The sequence below is a fragment of the Peromyscus leucopus genome, chromosome 12 (genome assembly GCF_004664715.2).
Source record: "Peromyscus leucopus breed LL Stock chromosome 12, UCI_PerLeu_2.1, whole genome shotgun sequence".
Taxonomy (NCBI): domain Eukaryota; kingdom Metazoa; phylum Chordata; class Mammalia; order Rodentia; family Cricetidae; genus Peromyscus; species Peromyscus leucopus.
Window position 1 is genome coordinate 11862092 of NC_051073.1, and position 7846 is coordinate 11869937.

Below are 7846 nucleotides of genomic sequence, written 5' to 3' on the forward strand. Positions count from 1 at the left end.
ATAGATTCATAAATCCAATACTTTCAAGTATCCACACCTGGCCCTAATTTAAAGTTTATCTTATTCTCAAATCTAATACCAGGTTTTTGGTCCTGATATATTTAAGAAAACATTTCTGCTATCTAAACTCTACAAATATATTTAGTCCTTAATCTATCAGAAATGTTTATTGATTTGAGGTGAACTATGAATTTTGTATTTTATTTGAATGAACAGTGACTTTCAAGAACAATTGAGTGGGATTATATTCATTTTGTTATTTAAATTGTCTCTCCTATGTCAAACCCTGAAACAATCTATTATGATTTTTGTTATGATTTTCCTGCCTTTACTTACTAGAAGAGACTTTGAATTTTACAAATGTTCTATTTCCAGTAAAACAAAACAAAACAAAACAAACAAACAAACAAAAACAAACCAAAGACCTAGATATACTAAGAAATTCTATAATTGTTATTTTTGGCTTGTGCACTTCTAAGTTTATCTCAGTCTTTGAGTTTATTAGAAATAGGAATGGAAATCAGGTTATTTCTTCTTCTTTGCCCCTTGCTTACCTCTCAGTTCACTACAGTATACAGATTGTTCTCACTAGAGCAGGAGGCCCTCCTGCTAGATGGCTGCCACCCTGTAACAAGTTGCTTTTCTTTTGTGTTTCAAATCTACAGTCTCTATTTCCTTTTGTAGCATTTTATGTCCATCACATTAGGCTTATGAAGAAGCTACACAAATTCATTAGGAGTTCTCTAAGGTACTCTGTGTCATCACCAGCGCCATTACCTGGGGCAGAACTGTCAAATTTGCCTTCTTATGGACAGTGCTTCCCCAAGGCAATCCAAGCATATTCCAACATACCTTGAAGGATTCTTTCAGACTCCATTCTTGTCCATTCGAGCACTTCTTGAACACTTTTGTGGTATTTTTTTTTTAGATCAGTTTCTCGTGTCTAGGTATGAATATCTACTAGTTTCTTTTATTTTGCCATAGCAAACGACCACATAATCACATAGTGGATTGAAAATCAACACAAAAATCTACTATTCTATACTCAACAATACCCCTTTCTTTGCAATATTCTTGAAAGAAGTGGAGGATACTCTGTTACATTCAACAAATTGCTCAGTGTAACCTCCTCCCAGGAGCAGACTCAGTATTTTCTCAAAATTCACACTGTTCATAGACTAGACAACCCCAACTGCCTGCTCTGTGGCACTACTACTTATCCTCATAATATGTGTCAAGTTATCTTAAGAAAACATTCAGCAGTCTGAGAACAGGAAATTCTGGCACTTCTAATGTGTCTTCTATTGTTTTTATATGGGAGTGACTGTGACTCCCTTTGGGAGTGATAATGTACAATGTGACATGCGTAAGTTGATATTTAATTAAGGGAAGTTTGCATTTGGAATGATATTTTCAGAAAATTAACATGATTTATTCTCCTTTCAATACTTCTGGATGTTCCATATGATAACCTTCTAAATTACTTATAATTAAGGTACTATAATTACCTGTGAAATATTAAGCTCATAAATACTTTCATTTGATTTTCTTCAACTTCACATATAGATGAAAAGTTACACAAACAAAGCCACCACTCAAACCATATTTACTTACGTGCCACAATTAATTTGTTTTTTTGTTTTAGTGAAATTGGAATGTGAGTTCAGAACATGTCATTCTAAATTCTAAGTTTTCCTCTTTATCGTCTACTTCCTCATTTCATGTGGGTTTTAGAGTCAATTGATAACCAGCAATATACTTTTCCTTTCATTATATTCAATTTCTATAAAATTTCTTAAGCACTGGGGACAAGACCAGAGGGAAAAATCTTCTTTTACATCCTCATTCTCATACCATGCAGTAGAACAGTAATAAAATGATGTTTGTAAGAGAGAAGAATTATTATAGTGAGCACCGAGACAACTTGCTACAATGAAAGATCACAATTCATTTAATGATTTATTATTAAAAATCTCTATATTTTTGAAAATTTTTTAAATGAAAGTGACTTATATAGTATAACTTGGGTCTAGATATCAAGAGCAGTCCAAAACTTTAGAAGGATGTACTATTGAAGAGTAAATAATTAAGTAGATGATTAAGGACCTGGTTTCAGGTGCTCTGTTATCACTTGAGATGCAGCAAATGAAAAGATTTGGCAAAAAAATGATCCAATGAGAGCCAAGCACAATGTACATATCTGTTATCCCACAACTTGGAAGGCTTTAGGAGGATGATTGGTAAGTTTGTGTGTCAGCCTGAGCTATCTAGTGAGTTTGAGGACAGCCTGCTCTACAGAGTGAAACCACATGCTTCAAAAGCCAAATAAGCCAGCAAGTAAACAAACCTGTCCCCCAACAAAAACAACATAGAACACAGAACAAATAGCAATCAGACTGTTTCACTGTGGAAAATTGAATATACAATAAAATTCAGAAAGGAAACAATAACTTGTCTAAATACTTGTAGTGCTTTAGAAAAAAATCAAGTTTCCTTTTCTTTTTCTCTTGTGTCTATAGTCTAAGTCCTGTGAATGAGAATAAATATCTATATTGTGATCCCAATGTGTAGATGTAATCAACTGTCTTTTTTTGACATTCACACCCACACAGTTTAATGTTTTAAAAAAAAACAAAACCAAAAAAATTGTTACTTTAGAAAAATGAATGCAGTGCATTTTCACAATATTATTGCCACAGACTCTGATTGCTCAGTCCACACATAAGCAGTAGTTGCCTTCTATGGTGATATGGTTTCTCTGCACTAATTCCCATCAGGCCGAAAAACATTAGGACAGGGGAAGCACAGAATGAATTGTTGCACAAAGAACATTTACTCATCAGATCCCACTGATCTCTTCTGGCCCGCTTCCTGGGCAGTCTTCTTGGAGAAGCTTTATTGATCTGATTCAAAGTTTCCTGAGGAATCCAGCTCATGTCAACATCATTTTGACTTGACATGCCCATTTCTACTTTCTGTATGGGTCTCTTGCACTTTCTAGATTCTAGGAGCTGATGAAGGCCAACAACAAACAGAAGTCCAAGGCCAGCAAGGAACATATACATAAAAATTGTTTCTCCATCTAAACCGTCCTCTCTTTCAATCACTGTAACTGTCTGATTGAAGACAGCATCCTGGAATACCAATGTTTGATCTTTTGAGCATTGCAACTATTTTTTTTTTATCAAATATTAAATTACCTCATGGATTCCACACTCCTCACATCTTCTGATTATAATGTAGAATAGAGGATGAGTGAACCATGAGAACCATGGCAGCCCACTATGGTTTAATTCATATAAGTTAATGAATTTGTACTAAATTTTATAAAGTGCTCTATTTTTCTCATATAATCAATTTATTAGGACAAGCAAAACATGTTAACTATGATTATATTAGCAATGAAGGTAAGAATTATACTGGGAAAGACACAATACACTTATGAGACTCAGAAAATAGATTAATAAGGTGGACAAGGAGGAATCAATTCTAGATAGTACAGTTCTTTTAGATAATTTGTAATACTACTGTGTGGTCCTGTGAAACTTCTGAAACCACTGCTGGTCTCTGATTGCTCAGTGTCCTGGATTGGTTGGCCTAATTATACTAGGAGACGAGGTGAGGCAAACTCTTAGACCTAAGTTTGTTGTTGGGGTTTTTTTTTTTTTTTTTTTGTGTGTGTGTGTGTGTGTGTGTGTGTGTGTGTGTGTGCGTGCATGCATGTAGAACAGTCTCCCAAATAAGAGTATTCCTTTAAATAAGAGTAGATATGGTTTATTGTGACAGTCCTTGATGATCCAGACCTAAAAGGGTGAGGAGCAAATAGTTTTCTTGCCTTTCACTTTAATACAATGATAAGTTCCTAGTGATGGAAGACTTTTGCATATCACTGAATCACTGAGTTTAAAATGAACAGTGGACATGCAAAGAGAAATGATTGTAGAGAATTCCACTGAGATAGTCACTTAATTTTTTTAGGCGAGAGGTTGATAGATGATGTCTTAGTAAAAACCATACTTCTTGTGTTGAAGTTTCATCCTTTTCTGGTGTTTCTACCCTTTAGAGTTACAAAAGAAATCAATATGATTATTCTTGACCTAATAGTATTTTAAAATTAATATATGTGTGACTTTCATATCATTTTAGCAGTTTGGTTGGTCCAGAATTTATTTATTCATCATCAAACCTGCTCTCAGTTCATTATTTCTGCTTATTTCCTGGTTCTACTCTCACAGATAACAATTCCCACAAAGAAACACTGGTTCTAGTAGGCCACCACACACAAAGAAACGACCACACATACAGAAACATAGCAAGACAGTCAGACCTGTGACAATGTATCAGAGACAACAATTTAAAGGAGGGGAAATTTACTTTGGCTCAACATTTCTAAAAGACACACATTCACTGAAATCTTTTATCATATCAGATGAGAGAGACACTGGCCTTTATAGTTGACCTGGTCTTATTTTTTCTTAGGTTTAATGGAGGAGTTTGACTTACTTGGCTGGCTCTACTTAGTTCAGATACACAGAAAGACAGAAGCATCATGGAGATGGGCTCTGTAGCCATCTGCTTGCCTCATGACTTCCAGAAAGCAAAGATGACAGGCAGGAAGGATAAATGGCAAGACAGAGTACTCAAGGATACCTCAGAGTAACCTGTAGCTCCCCCCTTCTAAATTTCCAGCAACCCCCACCCCAAATAACATTGTAATAAGGGCACCAAGCAGTCACCACATGAATCTACTGGGTTTTTCATATTCAAACTCTAACATATGCCAACACACACATATAACACACATAGACCCATAGACATGCATACCAAGTTTATACAAGACATGCACTTATTCAGATATACTACTAATCAAAGTACCCATAAACACATTTATTTGTGGCACTAGCAAATGAAAATAAAAGTGGGAAGGATCTGACACAAGCATGTGTTAAATGTGTAGCAGTCTTTATTTTCGTATATAGACTTTAAAATTATTTGGCCATGTAAGATTTTTCTCACATTTTTTAAAAGAAATGTTATCTCTCTCCTTGCATTCACTGATGTCTTTGTCTCAGTCTTTCATGTGTTATAAACTGAAACTCTAGTGTGGATAGTATTCTAATATAGATGGTGAAACTAAGTTGGTGGCCTTCTTTCAACAACGGTATTTTTATTTTTTTCACAAATTATCAATTTGCTCATTAGCTCTAGAATAGAAGATACACCCATAAAGTATCATCAGATGGTAGGCTACATATGAGCTGTGCAAGGACAACAAAGTTATGGATCATGGGGGTAGGGAGGAAGCCTAGGAAGCTTTGACCCTACACAAAGAACTATAGGTGTCTAAGGAATTCTGAGTGTGGGAGAAATAGTCTTCCCCAGGGAAGAGCACAGCAACTGGTTCTTTAATTCAAGTGGTCAGCTCTGAAAACATACATAAAGTTAATATTTCACAGACTAAGCAGGTTGTATTACTGTATTAGGTACGTGTGTGTGTGTGCGCGCGCGCGCGTGCGCGCGTGTGAGTGTATTTATGTATGTATGCAACAATTGATGAAAATAGAGGTCATGAATTTGAAAGAGAGCAAGGAGGAATCAATGTGAGAATTTGGGAGGAGGAAAGGAAATGAGAAATGGATATAATTATAATCTCAAAAACTAAAAATAAATAAAATGACTTTTCAAGTAATTAAGTAAAATGAAGAAGACAAGATCAAGCATAAAGTCTCAAGACATGTGCCTCAAAGTCTCTTATGTGATGTTACAAGAGACATATTTTGAAAATATCAAAGTTTACATACTGTCAACTGCTGGAGAATTATCAATAGTCTAGATGGATTTAAAATGTAGAAGTCTTTCACCTAGAAGTCAGCCTCCCTCAAAATATGAGTGATTTATGTGATGTAACAAATGAACTGGTCATAGATATTTTTAGATTTAAATGTACTTAACCTTCTATCTCTCTATGCATCCATCTATGTGCCCCCCTCTATCCACCCACCCATCCACCCATCCATTCATCTGTAGTTGAGCACTTACATCAAGTTTTATTTCAAGGTCAATATCACGTGGCTTTCTAAAGCCATCTTTTGATAAAATAATATTTTATTGTGAAAGGCCAAACAGAAGCCAAGTTTTTCTCTTAGACCATGCAGATACTACAAATTAAATATGATTATTATGTTCCACCAGATTAAGAAATGTTTTCCTTTATTTTTTTCAATCTCTGCACCTCTCCTATTTGTTGTATCCTGCATAGGTTATTTCTCGGCAAGGTTAAATTATAGGGAAAGTGTATTGCTAAATCTCAAGTGACACTTTGAGGCAGGACTAGAGGATACTCAGGAGTGGTGGGAACTATGTCAAATGGAGAGTACAGTCCTGCGTTTGGATAGCTGCATCATGATTCCAGCTGATTACTGTTACACAGGAGTATGAACTCAGTGGTGCCTGATGATCCAATTTATTTTTCAGCAGAGACCAAAAAGATGGATTTTTATGTGAAAGTCCCTGTTTTAAATGTTGGTGCTATATTTTCTATAGCACAAGAGCCAAATAAAACATACTGTGAGCCAATTTGCAAGAGATAGATTTGAAGCCCAATTGCACACCAGTCTGCTTGGGTGTTGATGCTCCTCAAGGACTTGCAGTCCTGACAGAACCTAGAACCTTGATGGACTCTTCTGGCCTTCTGATCTCCTAGTTCTCACACCATATAAGGTTTTAGTAAATACATTCTCTACCACACCATGGGTTCTTACACAAGAGACAGTTTTTTTGTGCGTTTCACAAGAAAATTACACAGTGACTGAGGCATGCCAAGGATTGTGAAGAAGCCTCACCATACCAGTTTGCTCTTTCCTTGTTAGCAGTACATCTGTAAGGCATAGTTATGACACTTCTTGAAGTGTGTTCTAAGAGGTACTCCAATGTGAATATTGACCTACTGGGATTTTGTCATTATTTTCCTTTACAAAAAGATGTCTATTTTGTCTTTTTGTGCATCTGGGATTGAACCCAGGACTACACTTGCATGCTAGATAAGTACTCTTTCATTGTCACCAACAACTCAAATGTTTTTGGGGTACGTGGACAATCTATCAGAAAAAGAATTTCTCTCTTCCTTCCTTCCTTCCTTCCTTCCTTCCTTCCTTCCTTCCTTCCTTCCTCCCTCCTCCTCCCTCCCTCCTCCTTCCTTCCTTCCTTCCTTCCTTCCTTCCTTCCTTTCTTCCTTTCGTTCTTTCTTTCTTTCTTCTTTTTTTTTTTTTTTTTTAAACAGGGTTTCTCTGTGTAATAGCCCTAGCTGTCTTGGAGCTTCAGGCTGGACTCAAATTCACAGAGATCTGCCTGCCTCTGCCTTCCAAATGCTGGGATTAAAGGCACATGCCACCACTGCCCAGCTGAAAGAATGATTTCTTTAGCATTAGTAGTGAAGCAAGATTTTGAGCAGAAACTAAACGCCAAGCTGCTACAAGGCAAGTAAATAGTGACTGAACCCATTCTAAATGCCACAAATCTGTAGATGTGGAACCCAGTATGTGTTATTTGACCTTATAGTTCATGCTAAAAATAAAATAACCACGCAAAAAGGAATTAAATGCCTGACAAAATTTGGAGGAAGGTTTCTCCATAAAGGATTCACTTCTGATCCTCTTTAGTGGAAGCAGTATGTTTGCAATATTATCTGTCCAAGGACACTGCCCATGTGTCACAATTGAGCTGGGGTCTGTGACTTTCAACTGAAGATGAAGGGCAGCTCTGAATGCCCATACTCTCACCATTCCTAGATCACCTAGCTAGTCTTTCTATTCTGACTCTTTCATAAATCCCACTGAAGACCTTAGAC